The sequence below is a fragment of the Eptesicus fuscus genome, chromosome 9 (assembly GCF_027574615.1).
Source record: "Eptesicus fuscus isolate TK198812 chromosome 9, DD_ASM_mEF_20220401, whole genome shotgun sequence".
NCBI lineage: Eukaryota > Metazoa > Chordata > Mammalia > Chiroptera > Vespertilionidae > Eptesicus > Eptesicus fuscus.
This window is the reverse complement of record NC_072481.1, coordinates 48659472-48676618: the sequence shown is the minus strand read 5'-3', so window position 1 is coordinate 48676618 and position 17147 is coordinate 48659472.

Genomic DNA, 17147 nt, shown 5'->3' with positions numbered 1-17147 from the left:
ATGCATTCTGATTGTACATACTGGTTGGACATCTTTGATCTGGTATAAAAGGAAAATTTGATGAGGAAGGAAGCATATATCTTCAGAATCAATATCCTTGAGTATATGAAAACATGAGATGCAGTACACAAGTTGAGGGTTTAGCCATGAACTGGAGCATGGACAGATTTCGTTCTATCAGAAAAAAAGGCAATCTTTCAGTTCAAGTATAGATGGGCTGATTGGTTGATTTGATGCTTATAGAAATTCTCTCCTAATTCCTCTTACTTTCTCAGGAAATAAGAGTCAATATCAGCTGCCTAGAGTACAGTGGGGTGAGGAGGATACTGCACGTTTGAAGAGAGAGGGTGTGAAATAGCCTAGCAAAATTATGGATATGCACAGATTAAACCAGATCAGGTGACATGTTATTTGAACAATTGTATTTCTGATCCCAATAGCTTCTGCTAATTGTTGTCATATAATGAGCCACTCTCCCTACATATTGTCTAGTCAGTTATGTAGCATTCAGTACTAGAGAGTACATGACATTTCCTACTATCTTTCTGTCCTTGGAAAACACTGAGTTTCCTCATATATAAAATACTAGAGGCCCGGTGCACAAAATTCGTGCACGGGAGGGGGGTGGGGAAAGGGGTTGTCCCTCAGCCCAGCCTGCACCCTCTCCAATCTGGGACCACTTGAGGATCCCCACTGGAATCAGGCCTAAATGGGCAGTTGGATATCCCTCTCACAATCCAAGACTGCTGGCTCCAAACCGCTCACCTGCCTCTTCCTTATAAGGTGCCCCTAACCACTTCTGCCTGCTAGCCTGATCACCCCCTAGCCACTCCCCTGCCAGCCTGATCAACGCCTAACTGCTCCCGGCTGGCCCGATTGCCCCTAACTGCCCTCCCCTGCTGGCCTGGTCACCCCTAACTGCCCTCCCCTGCAAGCCTATCCCACCCCAACTGTCCTCCCCTGCAGGCTTGTTCCCCTGCCCCCAACTGCCCTCCCCTGAGTGCCTGGGTCCCCACCCCAACTGTCCTCCCCTGCAGGCCTGGTCCCCCCCAACTACCCTCCCCTGCAAGCCTGGTCCCCCCACAACACCCTTCCCCTGCTATCCTGGTCCCCCTCAACAGTCCTGCCCTGCAGGCCTGGTCACCCCCAACTGCCCTCCCCTGCAGGCCAGGGTCCCCTGCAACTGTCCTCCACTGCAGGCCTGGTCCCCCCAACTGCCCTCCCCTGCTGGCCTGGTCCTCCCCCAACTGCCCTCCTCTGCTGGCCCAGTCACCCCTAACTGTCCTCCCTGCTGGCCTGATTGCCCACAACTGCCCTCCCCTGCAGGCCTGGTCCCCCACAACTGCCCTCCCCTGCAGGCCTGGATTCCCCCCAACTGCCCTCCTCTGCCGACCTGGTCACCCCCAACTGCTCTCCCCTGCAGGCCATCTTGTGGCAGCCATCTTGTGTCCACATGGGGGCAGCCATCTTTGACAACATGGTAGCAGCCATCTTGTGTCTTGGAGTGATGGTAAATTTGCATATTACTCTTTTATTAGATAGGATGAGTAATAACACCTATTAACCAAGTTGTTATAATAATCTAAAGGCAATGCATTTAAATCTTGAATTTAGAAAGCCCGTGCTAAATTTCTAAGTCCTATTTTTCTTTCCTTATATTCAGCTTAACAAGATCTCTGCTGATTAAAAAACCCTTTTCCTACCAAATCTCTGTCCTCATATCTCACAATATATTTTCTGTTCTATCAGTGGTAATTTTTTTTACCTCATGTTTGGTGGAATTAATGATAGTACTGGAATTTTATATTCTGGTAATCTGTGTACCTCTCTACCAAATATATCAACCTTTAATTTCAAAGGTAAAGAATATGTGTGTGTGCACGCACACGCATATGTATGCGCATGTATGTGCTTGTGTATGTATGTAGTCTTATTATTGAAATGAAGCATTCTTAGGAGAGTAATGAAGGATTGCTAGTTTAATATTAAACTTAAAATTGAATGAAACAAAATATCATTTCTCTAGAATTAACAGTTCTAAATGTGATAAGTCACACCAACTAAGAATCTTAAGAATCTTTTCTATTAATTAAAAATTTCATTTTCTGCCCTATCAGCATGTCTCAGTGGTTGAGTGTAGACTATGAGCCACGAGGTCACGGTTTGATTCCCATGCCAGGGTTGTGGGCTCAATCCCCACTGTGGCAGTCAATCAATGATTTTCTCATCATTGATGTTTCTATTTCTCTCTCCCTTTCCCTTCCTCTCTGAAATCAATAAAAATCTATATATGTAAAAGTCTAATATGCTAAGTATCCTTCCACTAATATGCTTAGGACGTCACATAGCAACACTCAGCTTCCTCTCCCTAGTGATGACTAGCTTCCTTGCAGTTTCTTCAACCTAGGAACATGGCTTGCTTAATAGCCAGGTGGAAACATTTTACACTTTAGCCAAATGTCTGTGAAGCATTTTCCCATGCCTCATCTCATTTAATCCTCAAAGAAGTCCTGGAGTAGGTAGTTAGACTCGGTGGAATCCTATTTTCTTTTCATTAGCCGGAAAAGGGAGATTTAGAAAGCTTAGAAACTTGATCTGACTGAAAAGAAGTAAGAAATGGTGGACCTTGAAAATGACTTCAGGTTTTCTCACTGTGCAGAATATAGTCAAACACTGCTGCAGTTAAATATTTGTTCTCCCTGTGTGATCTGCAATCATAATGTGCTTAGTGTTGATATTTACTGCTGTGTTGCTGACAATTACCTGAAAGAGAAGTTGGGGTGCTTCACTGGGCTGGAAAAAGGTTAGCTAAATCAGAAAGCAGGTCTAATTAAGCAAGTTTGTTCTATATCTATAAAAGGCTAAGTTGACTTGTGCATGCATGATACATATAAACCTCTCACTGGCGCCAATCGCACGTGTGTGTTTTGATCTGTCATTGTTGATCGTGAATTTGGTTGACACTTCTATTATAGAGAAAGGGCGAATAGCGATATTAAAATATTTATTCTAATTAATTTCCTTTCAATGTACACAAATTCGTGCACTGGGCCACTAGTATATACATATTTTTAAAAAATTTTTTCATTTTCTAAGACTTGAAAAAAATACACAAAATAGCTGCTTTTTTCTTTCCCTGAAAACCTCACAATGTATACTGAAGAAACACTGAATGTATAACATAAGTTTAAGTAGTGTTGACTCTTACTCATTATAAAAACAATTTTTGCATCAAAGCCTAGCCTCAAATATATCAGTTGATTTCTGAATTTCCCTTTCTTCCATAAGCAACTAGAAAACCAGTGTACGTGAAACAACTGTTTTTAGACATTAGACTACAATAAAAGTAGTGAACCTTGTGACTGCCCCCAGATTACTGCCTGGAGGCAACTGTGCAAGGAAATGAAACAAAAATAAAGCCCAGGTTCTCACTTTGTTAAAGAGCTAGATAGAGATCAGAGTTCAGAATCACTGAGGGAGCTGCAAAACAACAACAAAGCCCCAAGTTCTGCAGGATAATCTAGAGATTTCTGTTCAGTACTAATGGGATAGGGCAGGGTAAAGGAAGTCCAGTTGAGTACTAATCAGCAAGGCCAAAAAAAGAATGACTGGAAAGTAGAAAACAAAACAATTGCTGGACCTCACAGAGCTGGAAATAGCTCATGTTTCCACCAGCCAGAACTGAGGGAGCTAATGCTGAGGCATTGGGTAGCATCTTCAGAAGAGTTGAGTTGTACATTGTAGTGGGGCCAAATTAGCCCCACTACAAGAGTACAAACTGCTATGGATTCAGCCTAGAAAATATTAAAAAACAAGCCTCAAAATGTTCATATTATAACTTCCTGTGTGCCAGAACAAAGTCTAATACTTGAAAGAAATAGAAGATCCAGCATTCAACAATGTAAGAAACACAGTGTTCAACATCCAACCAAAAATTACCAGACATGCAAAGAAATAAAAAATATATATAACCCATAACCAGGATTTTTAACATCTATAATAATAAAAACATAATATGCTAATTAGACCAGAAGTCAGGCCGAAAGTCCTTCTGGACGAAGCTGGGGCTGTGAAGGAAGCCCGGGTCCCAGGTGCCTGCTGGCGGCCGGAGGAAAGCCCGGGTCCTGAGTGCCAGCAGCTGGAGGAAAGCCCGGGTCCCAGGTGCCAGAGGGAAGCCAGTGCCAGCAGCCAGAGGAAGGAAGGCCTATTCTTGCATGAATTTCGTGCATCGGGCCTCTAGTTTATTATAAAAATACTAAAGGCCTGGTGCACAAAATTCATACATGGGGGGTGGGGGGGTGTCCCTCCACCCAGCCTGCATCCTGTCCAATATGGGACATCCCTCTCACAATCCATGACTGCTGGCTCCCAACCACTTGCCTGTCTGCCTGCCTGATTGCTCCTAACTGCTTCTGCCTGCCAGCCTGATCACCCCCTAACCATGCCCCTGCCAGCCTGATCGATGCCTAACTGCTCCCCTGCCGGCCCAATTGCCCCTAACTGCCCTCCCCTGCAGGCCTGGTCACCCCTAACTGTCCTCCCCTGAAGGCCTAGTCATCCCTAACTGCCCTCCCCTGCAGGCCTGGGTCCCCCCCCAACTGTCCTCCCCTGTAGGCCTGATCGCCCCCAACTGTCCTCCCTTTCAGGCCTGGTCCCTCTGAACTGCCCTCCCCTGCTGGCCATCTTGTGGTGGCCATCTTGTGTGTTGGAGTGATAGTCAATTTGCATATTACCTCTTTATTAGATAGGATTCTAGGATATAAAGAAAATCATGACTATAGTAATAGAAATGGAAGTTATTAAAAAAAGATATAAATAGAAATTCTAGAGATTAAAAATATGTGAAATGAAATTTGGAGAACATTAGCCAACAACAGAAGAAAATATCTGTGAACTTGAAAACAGCAATAAGAACTACCCAAAATAAAGTATAGAAGAAACAAAACGGGGGAGAAAACACACACAAAAAAAACTAGACCTTCAGTTAGCTGTGTGATAATATGAAACTGAGTAATGTGTGCAATAGGAGCCTAGCGGTGAGAGAAGAAAAAGGGAAGACAAAAATTATTGACCAAAAATAATGGCTGAATTTTTTCTAAATGTGATAAAGACCATAAACCCCATAGAAGCTCAAGTAACCCTCCAGCAAAAGAGCCACACAACCTCAGCAAGGCAAATATAATCAAGTTGCTGAAACAAGTGAAAAAGAAAAAAACCTTAAATGTATCCAGAGAAAAAACATTTTATTTAGAGGAACAAAAGTAAGAATTATTTCTGGACTAGTCTTAGTTCTGTCTTAAGTAATGTTCCTGATAGTATTGAGAAAAATATATGTGTGTTTGAGGTTAGTGGGAAGTACACTTGGGAACAATACTTATAAGAAAGGGATGAAGTTGGGATGGGGCAAAACAAAAGGTTGACTAGTAATGCAATGGCAGCAAAGGCCACAGCTGATCCCATAGGAGACTCGAGCTAGATAGCTCCTCAGGATTGTCTCAAATTGAGGGAAGGGCTGGGTCTCAATACTTCCCATAAACTATCATTGGTCATGGGTTAATTCTAGGGAGGAGGTGTAACCTTGGATGAGGCAACTCTCTTTGGCCAAGCACATTTCCTAAAGAGGAATGCAGCCAATATTAGTGAGAGCTGGGACAATGTATTACTCAGCACTGAGTCAGGATCTATGCAGAACACCTCCAAAAGAGATCCCTGGTATTAAAAAGAACAAACAAAAAGAGGGTTTGTGTTAATATGAGAGAGATAAGGCTTATAAGCATGAATGTTTTGTATTATTTTTTACTCTAGTATTTATTGATTTACCTTCATTAAAAGTGAAGTCTACTTTTTATAGATGACTTGGAAGTGAACATTTAAATCACCTATAATCTTATCAATCACATACAATCGTATGAAAATCTTGGCATATTCTGTCTGCAGAACTGTATGCCTCTTAAAGACCCAAGAAAAAGTAGCTCTTGTTTTGTCTTCCAAAGCGTGTGTGGTTAGCTAGGATGATAGATTAGGAACAATTTTTCTTAAAAATGTATAATGAAGCTAAAATACAGTGAAAAGACCTGCATTTTTGTTCTTTATGCACAATGTGTCAGACTTCAGTATTTGTGGGCTTTCATCAGCTTTCTGATTTACAACTTGGAAATTCTAAAGACTACTTGGATTTTAGGATCCCCAATCTATCTGACTTAAGTGATCTGATTTGTCAGGCAATACCTTATGCTCAAGCAAAGAGTCCACATCTCTTTCTCTTCCCCAGCTTGATAGTCATGTGTCCTCTCCATCCAGATTTGTACTCCACCTGTTGCTAGGCGGGAATGCTATTAAGCATTACAGACTCATTGTTCATTAAACTGAAAATTAAACTTTAACATCACACCATAAATTGGAAGGAATTATTACACAATTCAAAAATAACTCAAATGTTGGTTGAAAATTAACTTTTGGAATCAGTGTTGTATAATTCCTAAAGGGACCCTGTATATTTATTTTGTAAGAAAGCTGAAGTTAGATTTGGGTGACTCCTGGGCAGCACTGCCATCTGCAGGCCTCGTCTGATGCAGCTCCTTTTATTGTTCGGGTTCTCTTCTTAAAGGGGATTTGAATAGAAGGAGACTTGACTTTGAGTAATGAACACAGAATACAATATACAGATGACATATTATAGAATTGTACACTGGAAACCTATTTAATTTTATTAACCAATGTCACTCCAATAAATTCAATTTAAAAAAGGGATTTGAATCTACTGAATATTTATGGCTTTATAATGTCAGGTATGCAATACTAGTAAACACAATTTTAAGAGTGGATTCACAGGTACAGATCCCCATAAGGAATTTTTAAACCACTGAGCTAATATCAACTGTCATATCCACATTTGTAATCAAATTATTAAACATAATGTATAGGATGCACAATATATACGGAATGAACATGGATACCAGAATCACGCAGAACTGGGTTCTAATTGTGTCTTCGTTACTTATTAGCTCCGTGACATTAAAAAAATTTGCTTAACCTCTCTGAGATGCAGTGTTCTTATTTATAAAATGGGGATAATACTTAATTCATGGCATCTTTGAGAGCTCAAATTTGATAACATGTATAACGTGCCTAAGCACAGATTCTGCATGTAATGTGCCCCAACTAATAATAGTTCACTTTCCCTCATATATATAGTCTGAGATGGTTAATAGTATCTGACTATTGTGCACACTTGGGAAATTCCTAAAACGGAAGGTCTATTTCAAAAAGCAGTTTTGGGAAAGAGCTGAGTCCACATTTCAAGTCACTTTAGTAAGGATGATTGAACTTGGACATATCCGTGAGAGAATTTATGCTTCTAAAAATAAATGACACCAATGGGAGTTCCTCTTGGCTTTCCATCCAGGGAGGGGTGGCAGTGTGTTTCTGTGTCTCTTTTTCCCAGTCATGATCTATCAACAGTGTTGTCCTTTTCCTAGTGTGAGGATGCGCAACATGTCACTGCCTATGTTCCCATGTGTGGTCCAAGAGGCTGACAAAATCCCTCCACACATGGCCCAGTGTCTCACTGCTGCTATTCCCAGCACAGCTCTGCTGACCTCACCCATGGCTGCTGCCTTTCTGCACTTTTCGATTTCTCTTGTCTCTGCTTTCACTTTGCATTCTGCTTTTCTCTCCCGCACACTGCAGTGTCTCCCTCTCTGCATCCTCTGTTCTTCTGCCTCCGCTCTCTGACATGCTGGAGGCACTTTTTACACTTGGGAAAAAGTTCTTCTCTAACACACCCTGAATCTTGGGAACAGGAAGCAGTAAGTAGTTTTTCTTCATTCCAGAACATCCTGGGCCATAACGACACAGCAGGGATCAAAGCAGGCACACATCAAAAGCACCCCAACCAGGAGGAGCAGCCCTGAAGCTTTCAGTGCCTTCGGCTCTTCTTATCATCACTGCCTGTGCATCATGTACATCTCATCTCATCTCTGCCCTGTCTGCTGTTCCTCCTCCAGGCTCAGCAAAGAAATCTGTTCTTTACCAAACTTTCTCAACAACTCAAGATAAAAACTCCTTCAAATTCACTTGCCTCCTTTCTGCTGCTTACAATTAGTTAACTGACAAATAATTGCAGAAATACTCATTCATTTGACATTTTTTTAAAATATATTTTATTGATTTTCCACAGAGAGGAAGGAAGAGGGATAGAGAGCTAGAAACATCGATGAGAGAGAAACATTGACCAGCTGCCTCCTGCACACCCCCCACTTGGGATGTGCCCACAACCAATGTACATGCCCTTGACCGGAATCGAACCTGGGACCTTTCAGTCCGCAGACCGACGCTCTATCCACTGAGCCAAACCGGTTTCGGCCATTTGACATTTTTTAACCTTTTGCACTCGGATGTCGAGTCTGACTCGACACGGTTAGCATTAGAATAAAGGAATCGAGAAAAAAGCAAGCGAGTGCAAAGGGTTAAGCCCTTACTGTGTGCTTGGTACTATGCTGGACAATTGAATGGCACACACTCCCTACTCTCAAGGACCTTGAAAGACAGCAGACACATAAACACATTGTTCTAATATACTGGTAGTATACTAGAGGCCCAGTGCAAGAAATTCGTGCACGGGTAGTGTTCCTAGCAGCTGCCGGCTGCCGGTTGCTGGCCGGGACCTCCCTTCCCCCGGATGCCTGCCACCATCCAGGGCCTCCCTTCCTGTGGTTGGCAGGCCGCCCTGGCCCCTGGTCGAACTCCCAGTCAAGGGGACAATTTGCATATTATGCTTTTATTATATAAGAGAGTCGGTGCTCCAGGTAGACACAGGGTCTTTGGGGAGTAAAAAAAGAAGGGGACCATTTCTCAGGTCAGGTAATGCCCCAGCTGAATATTTTGCTAGACAGAGGACAGAGATGTAGGAGAGGAATATGGGAAAGTAATGCCCTTGTAGATAGGGGCAGATGACAGGGGTAAGAAATAGCATATGTATTTTTGAGGGATGGATCATAGTAGCTGATCAAGATTTCTGAACTGTGTATTTGAGGCAAGGAATTACTGGAGTTCTGGCTGAGGAAAAAAGATACTGTTAGGCAGCCCCCAGAATGTTAGGAGCAAGATGATAGTCCAGGTACAGAAACTCTCCAGGGCAGAAAGCCCTGGATGTCTAGCAAGGAGCAAAACTGGGAAAACAATAACCTTGCCACCAGTGTAATATTTCCTCCCCTTGCATATCGCTGGCCAGGCAGGTTAGACCCCCTGACCTGTTTCTCCCTAAAGATAACATCTAGGCCTCAATTGTATTTTAGTTCCAGGCCCAGAAAAGCAGCAAAACCAGACAAGTGATGTGTGGCTGTCTCAGGACTAGCTATATTGACCAATGACCCCCTACCCCAGCACTGACCAATCAGTGGAGACCACAACCCTGAAAGAGCACACCTGGAAAGCTGATGAATATTCTATTAAAACCCTCACCTGAGACCTCCCCTAAGATTTCTAACTGTAAGAGAGTGATACATACACTCTGGACAAAGTACCCAGTATGTGCTCTCCCTCCAAGGAGCATGCCCCTGCCAATCCCCCACTGGCACATATACCCAAACCTCTAAAGGACCCCATGAGAATTGCAACCAGGGGATCAATGGGCGGTGGCAGCTTGTTCAGGACTAACCCCTGAACCTGTCTTCAAGGCCCTCTTTTCTCTGACTTCTCAGTGAGCTAGAGCAGCCCAGCCTAGGCTTTCCAGTTCCTTTTTCTATGCCCTTCCTAACTTCACTGTCCCAGGTATATTTTGGCTGCTATCATCAACCCAGTGTCCCCTTGGTTTAGTGTTGTGCAGCCCTTCCTTTTGGATATCCCACCCCCATCCCCTTTCCTTAAATAAATTCAATTTTTCTTTATCCACCATCTGAGATAGCTATTTTGCCTGCCCATGTAGCACCATGTTCACCTTTCATTTACCTGAGTCATATTCAAGAACTTGAACTTTATCTAATAAATGTAAGATAGATCTTTTGACTGTGACAGTTAAAATGTAATTTCAGTCCAGTTAGAACCTTTCTAAATCCGGTTGTTAAAATAAATTACTAATTAAATTAAACATCTCTAATTAAGGAACGCGAAAAAATAATACATTAGGCACTCAAAAAATTGTCCTCATGCAAAAAATAAAACATAAATTTGCCTCAACAGTAGGTGATTCAGACAAAGAAATTAAAAGCGTTCATTTAAAAGTATGAACATTAGACGGGGAGTTCCAGTCGAAATGGCGGTGCAGGTAAACAACATGGTACTGGAATCCTCCCAGAAACAAATCAAAATTACAACTAAGCTACATAACAACCATCATTCAAAACTGCTTGAAATCAAGCTTGACAAAAGCCCTACAACTAAGGGTAAAAAGAAGAGCCACATTGGAACTGGGAGGAGGCACAGAACGGGCTGGTCCCACACCCACGTGTGGTGGATAAAAATCAGGAGGGATATTTTGGCTGCAGAAGTCCTCCCTAAGGAACAAGGAGTCCCAGCCTCACACCAGGCCCCCCAACCCAGGGGTTCAGTGTCAGGAAGAGAAGTCACCATAACTTCTGGCTGTAAAAACCAGGGGGAATTATGGCTGAGTAAGACGGAGGGCTGCATTTATCTTAAAGGGCCTGTGCATGGACTTACTTGGAATCACTCACTGTGAGTTCCAGCCCTGGGGCACCAGGGACATATGGGGAGGAATTGAGTTGTCTGGCATTGGGGTGAGAGCTAGAGTGGCAGCTTTCTCCCAGATGGAAGTGCTGGCAGAAGCCATTATTCCTTTTCTGAGCCTTCCCCCAACAGAGTCAGCTTCCAAATCTGAGTGTCTATCAACCTAGCTAACACTGTTCACCCCACTCTAGTGATTCCCTGAGACTCTGCCTCATCTCAGCTACAGGCCCAACCCAAGCCATTTCCAGTGGCTTTTCCATATAAACAGCCTGTCTTGGGCCATGCTTCAGACTTTCCTAAAATCTCTCAAACAAGCAGCATCTGACCTTAGCATGCTTCATACCCCTTGCTAAGTGGTCTGGGGAATCCACCTTTGTTCTCAGCTTGGCATCTCCTGGGTACCTCTAAGCCCAGCACAAGAAGCAACCATCTACAGATCACTTTGTAGCTAATGCCAGGTGGCCTCGGGCAGGGCACAGGTGGTAGCTGACCTTGACCTGTACCTTCCAGGAGGCCCCAGAGATAGTGCACCCAGTGGACAGCTTCAGACCATGTTGAAGCACCACCCAACCACTCCACAAGAGACACATTCAAGAGGTGAACTCAATGGTGCCAGAGCCCCACTGAAGTAAGTTCTGCTCCGTGGGTTGGACCCCTGCACAACTGATCCTCCACAGTGGTCACAGCCAGTCCTCACAGCCAATTAGCCTGGATGGAAATCCTTCCCATTGACATGCTAACAACAATCAAGGCTCAACTATATCAGACTGTGAACTGATTTCTCAACAGAAACTCTGCAGGCTTCAAAGGATTGCCAAGAAATATTCAAAGTGATGAAAAGCAAGGACCTACAACTAAGATTACTCTACCCAGCAAAGCTATCTTCAGACTCAAAAGACATGTAAAGAGCATTTCTTTTTAGACAAGAAAAAGCTAAAGAAGTTCATCACCATCAAACCAATATTATAAAAATGTTAAAGGGTCTTCTATAAGAAGAAGGGAAAAAAAGAACTAAAATAACTAAATGGCAATAAGTGCATATTTATCAACAATTACTTTAAATGCAATAGATTAAATGCTCCAATCAAAAGACATATGCTGACTACAAGAGACTCACTTCAGATCAAAAGACACACACAGACTGAAAGTAAAGGGACAGAAAAAGATATTTCATGAAAATGTAAACAAACAAACAAAAAAACCAGCTGAACAGCAATACTTATACCAGACAAAACAGCAATACTTATACTAGACAAAATAGACTTTAAAACAAAGGCTATGTAACAAGAGACAAAGAAGGACCCAGCAAGTCCACTTCTGGGTATTTATCTGAAGAAACCCAAAACACTAAATTGAAAAAGACATATACATCTATATGTTCATTGTAGCATTATTTACAATAGCCAAGATATGGAAGAAACCTAAGTGTTCATCGATAGATGAATGGATAATGAAGTGGTGCATGAATAAAAGGGAATATCTATCAGCCTTAAAAAAGAATGAAATCTTACCATCTACAACAACATGAATGGACTGAGAGTATTGTGCTGAGTGAAATAAGTCGGACAGAGAAAGACAAATGCCAAATGATTTCATTTATATGTGGAATCTAAAAAACAAGCAAATAAGAACTGAAACAGACTCATAAATACAGAAAACAATTTGATGTTTTTCAGATGGGAGGGGGGTTTGGAGGATGGGTAAAAAAGGTGAAGAGATCAAGAAAGTACAAATTGGTAGTTACAGAATAGTCACAGGGATGTAAAGTACAGCACAGGGAATATAGTCAATATTGTAATATATACCTGGTATGGTGTCAGATGGGTACCACATTTATCAGAGTGATCACTTTGTAAGTTATATAATATCTAATCACTGGTGGTACACCTGAAACTATATGATGTTGTATGTCAACTGTAATTGAAAGATTAAAAAAAAGTAAAGTAAAAAATAAAATTATAAACATTAGAGTTTGTAGACCAAGATTCTCCAAATAATTGTTTCAACAACATACAACTATGAAAGATATGGTTCACTTAGCTTAAGAAAGATTATGAGAGATTTACAGTGGGGAGAACATCATTAGAAAATCTGACTGGATTTCTGCATTTATGATTGATGCCAAGAAAAGACATCATGGCAGCTTCATGGAATATCTCACAACTCTAATGCACATTTTGTGCCATTATCAGCAGTTGCAAACGAATTGACAAAGCTTGCAAGAAAAGCTATTAGAATCTAATCATCTGCATTTTGACTCCCTCAGCTTTTTATTTTTCCCTATATGCAAGATAAGCAGAGACTGGAAATAAGTAATTCAACAAGTCTTATTTAGGCATCTTTAATGATTTCTTTTTTAATGTATCTCCTTTCCATAATTATATTTGATGTCTTATCAAATGTTTGGCCAGATATTTAATTATAAAATATCATTAAAGCATTATAACTTATGCATAACTGTACCACGTTTTCTTTTGTGGGAGGCTTTTCTCCTTCTCTTGCCCTTTGTGCCCTTGTCCTATTCTGCTGATTACATAGAAGGACCTTCTGAGAAGCAATTTAACTCTAACAGAGATTTTCAATCTGACCTCATTTTACAAACTTGATTGGAATTCAGGGTATTGAATCGTGGCTTGAATAGCTTGGCCTGAGCTAAAGCATTAGATTCCACAGATATTCTAAAAAACAATCTGCTTGCCCATTTGTGCAGAGGCCCAAGTCTATTTGGTTATAAAAATATCTGTTTTAGAAGAAATCCTTTGGGAAATGGGAATTCTCTTCATAAACCATAATAGCATCCTCATCAGATATATATATTATTTTGGGAAATGGGTTTATCTTTTCCTTTTTTTCAGCTATTATCTCAGAATCATTTTGCTGATAGTGAATTAAACTTGAGAGGATGAGTTGTTCATTCATCTATTTATTCATTCACTTCTAGGTATTATTCCAGATACTAGAAACACATACAAGGATTCTTCTTCTGTAGACATGGTCCACAATTAACTACTGCTCTTTTTTTCCCCCTTTACATTGGAAGATCACAAAGCTACCTTTCCCATATTGTGAAGTACTGAGTAATGCTCAAGTGGACACATAATTAGCATCTCAGTACTCTAAATTTAGAAAGTACTACTGCTCTTTTTTCTTTTAAATTTGAAAGCAAAAAACTTGAAGTTCTCAATAGAAGATTAGTACTTAAACTTTACAAAACATATACTGAGCACTTAACCTATCATTATTACATACCACTTTCAGTTGGGCTTGAGAATAAATATGGTGACCATTTTGATTGATATGTGTTAGGGCAGTGATTTAAAAGTAACCAAAAAACCCATTTATCCCTAATAACTCCTTTAATAGTCAACCCTAGTACAAAAATTTTATATCACTCATTCATTCATACATCCATTTATTTGTTCACTCAGTAATATTTGCTATGTGCTCTGCATTGTGCTAGACAATGAGGATAAAAGTCTAAATAAGACACTCTACTGATGTAGAGAAGCTCACAGACTTGTTAGAGAAAGAGATGGATAAATTGCCAATCCTATATAATAAAAAGCCTAATATGCTAAGTGTCCGGTTGACTGGTCAGTCATTCAACCAATTAGAGAGTAATATGCTAATGATAAGCTAAGGCTGCTCAACCGCTCGCTATGACGTGCACTGACCACCAGGGGGCAGACACTCCAACCGGTAGGTTAGCTTGCTGCTGGGGTCCAGCTGATTGGGACTGAGCGAGATGGGCCGGACATGCCCAGGAGCCCTCCAGCGGTCCCTCTCCAGCTGGCCAACTTCCTGTGTCCCTCCCCAGCCTGAATGGTGCAGAGGATGTCTGACTGCCAGGACTAAGCCATCAATCGGACATCCCCTGAGGGTTCCTGGACTGCGAGAGGGTGCAGGCCGGGCTGAGGGACCCCTCCCAGTGCACGGATTTCGTGCACCAGGCCTCTAGTTTTAATATAATGTAACAAATGCTATGATAGAAGTATAAAACTATGAGGTAACATGGCATATGTTGTGTATTTTCAGGGGTTATATTGCCTATCTCTCCACTGGATGAATTTTGCTGAAGAAAGGGACCCTGTTTTTTTATTTACTTCCATTTACATAGTGTATGACACTATTTATTTCTTCTTCATCTTAACAGTAGTTTTTCTTAAGTTTCCTGCTTCTTGCTTTACCCAACCACCATATCACACCTAATGCCTTCAGTCATGAAATTCCATAATCTCATGTTTCAACTTCCAAAGACACACAATGCAAGTGCCCTGGGCTGTTCTATATGACGCTCTGGAAGTTTTCTGAAATTTACTTCAGAACAAGTATTTATTAATTGGTGAACTTCAGCTCCCAATCTAAATTAAGCATACAGGACCAGATTTACCCTCTTGTCTGAAATAATTAAATAATAATAATAATAATAATAAAAACAATTTTAAAAAGTGTTCAAGATACTGGACATCAGCCATTAAAGAACAATGATCCCTAAATAAGGTAAGCCATCTGATTGTACCACCTTAACATTATAAGTGTGATGCCCAGGAAATGAACCTAGATCGAGTTGGAAAGACTCCCTGAGTTGAAGCTATAGAGCTGAGAATGTAAAGAGAATGAAATGACTAGCATTTACACTGAGTCCTATAGAGGGGGAAATCTACAGAGAGACAACTCTGAAGCTCTGCAAAGTGTTCCCCTTGGTTACTCAGTTGAGATACTTACCAGTTCTTCTGTATAAGGAAATTACCCAAGGCCAAGAGAACCACTAAATGGATTAGAGGTAACAGTGCTAGGTACCACCCCCCCCCCCCCCATGGAGCTGAGACTAGTGCCTATCCCCACTGCCCAAAACATTCTATCAATAGAAAAACTTAATGATTCATGAAGAATTTGGCAGAATACACAGAAGAATCTTGACTCAGTATTGAATAGTAGTCCTTATATAATACAGTGTTGGGAAAAATTGGTCTTTCATTGAGCCCTGCTTCAAACCCACCTAACAAATCTTAAAAGCAAAACCCAAAAGGATCAAACTGTTTCTGGTAACACTGAGTTCCAGAAGAAAGCTCAAGAATATTTAAAGGAATGCAAATAACCCCAGCAGCCAATGAGATAAAATTTAAAATTTCTGGGTTCCAATAAAATATTACCAGGCATGTAAAGCAGTAGAAAAATATAAGCCATAATTAAGACCAATCAATAGACACTAACCCAGAACTAACACATCCTATCTAATAAAAGAGTAATATGCAAATTGACCATCACTCCAACATACAATATGGCTGCCCCCATGTGGTCAAAGATGGCTGCCCCCATGTGGACACAAGATGGCCGCCACAAGATGGTCAGCAGGGGAGGGCAGTTGGGAGGGACCAGGCCTGCAAGGGAGGGCAGTTGGGAGCGATCAAGTCTGCAGGGGAAGGCAGTTAGGGGTGACCAGGCCTGCAGGGAAGGGCAGTTGGGGGGGACCCAGGCCTGCAGGGGAGAGCAGTTGGGGGTGACCAGGCCTGCAGGGGAGGGCAGTTAGGGGCAAACAGGCTGGCAGGGGAGCAGTTAGGCATTAATCAGGCTGTCAAGGGAGTGGTTAGGCTGGCATGCAGAAGCAGTTAGGGGCAATCAGGAAGGCAGGCAGGCAAGCAGTTGGGAGCCAGCAGTCCTGGATTGTGAAAGGGATATCCGACTGCCCGTTTAGGCCCGATCCTACCTGGATCGGGCCTAAACGGGCAGTCGGACATCCCTCGAGGGGTTCCAGATTGGAGAGGGTGCAGGCTGAGCTGAGGGACACACACCCCTGTGCATGAATTTCATGCACCGGGCCTCTAGTCTATATATATAAAAGCCTAAGCGACAGTTATGACTGGTTGACTAAATGACCGGTCGACTGGTAGCTATGATGCGCACAGACCACCACGGGGCAGGCGTTCAATGCAGGAGCTGCCCCCTGGTGGTCAGTGCACTCCCACAGCCAACCTCCCATGGTCTCTCCCACCAGCCGGCCAACCTCCCGGCCCCAATCAGCCCAATTGGGACTGGGCGAGACAGGCCCTGATCGGCCCCAATCACCAGCCAGGCTGAGGGACCCCACCCATGCACAAATTCATAGTAAATTATAGTATATTATAATTATCAGACAGGTACATTAAAACATTCAAGAAATTAAGTAAAGATATGGGCAATATTAAAAAAATGCAAACAGAAATTCTAGGTAGAAAAACCACAAAGTCTGATTTTAAAAATGTATTAGATAGGATTAACAACAACAAAATATGAGTAATCCAAAGAAGGCAGGAAAAAAAAGAGGAAAGGGGAGCAAAGAACAGAAGAAATGTACAGAAAACAAATAAGATGATAAACTCCAGTTTAATCACATCAATAATCACATAAAATGTAAATCGTCTACATATTCCAATTAAAAACACATATTTTGGTACTTGCCTCCTCTCACAACCACATCAAAATTA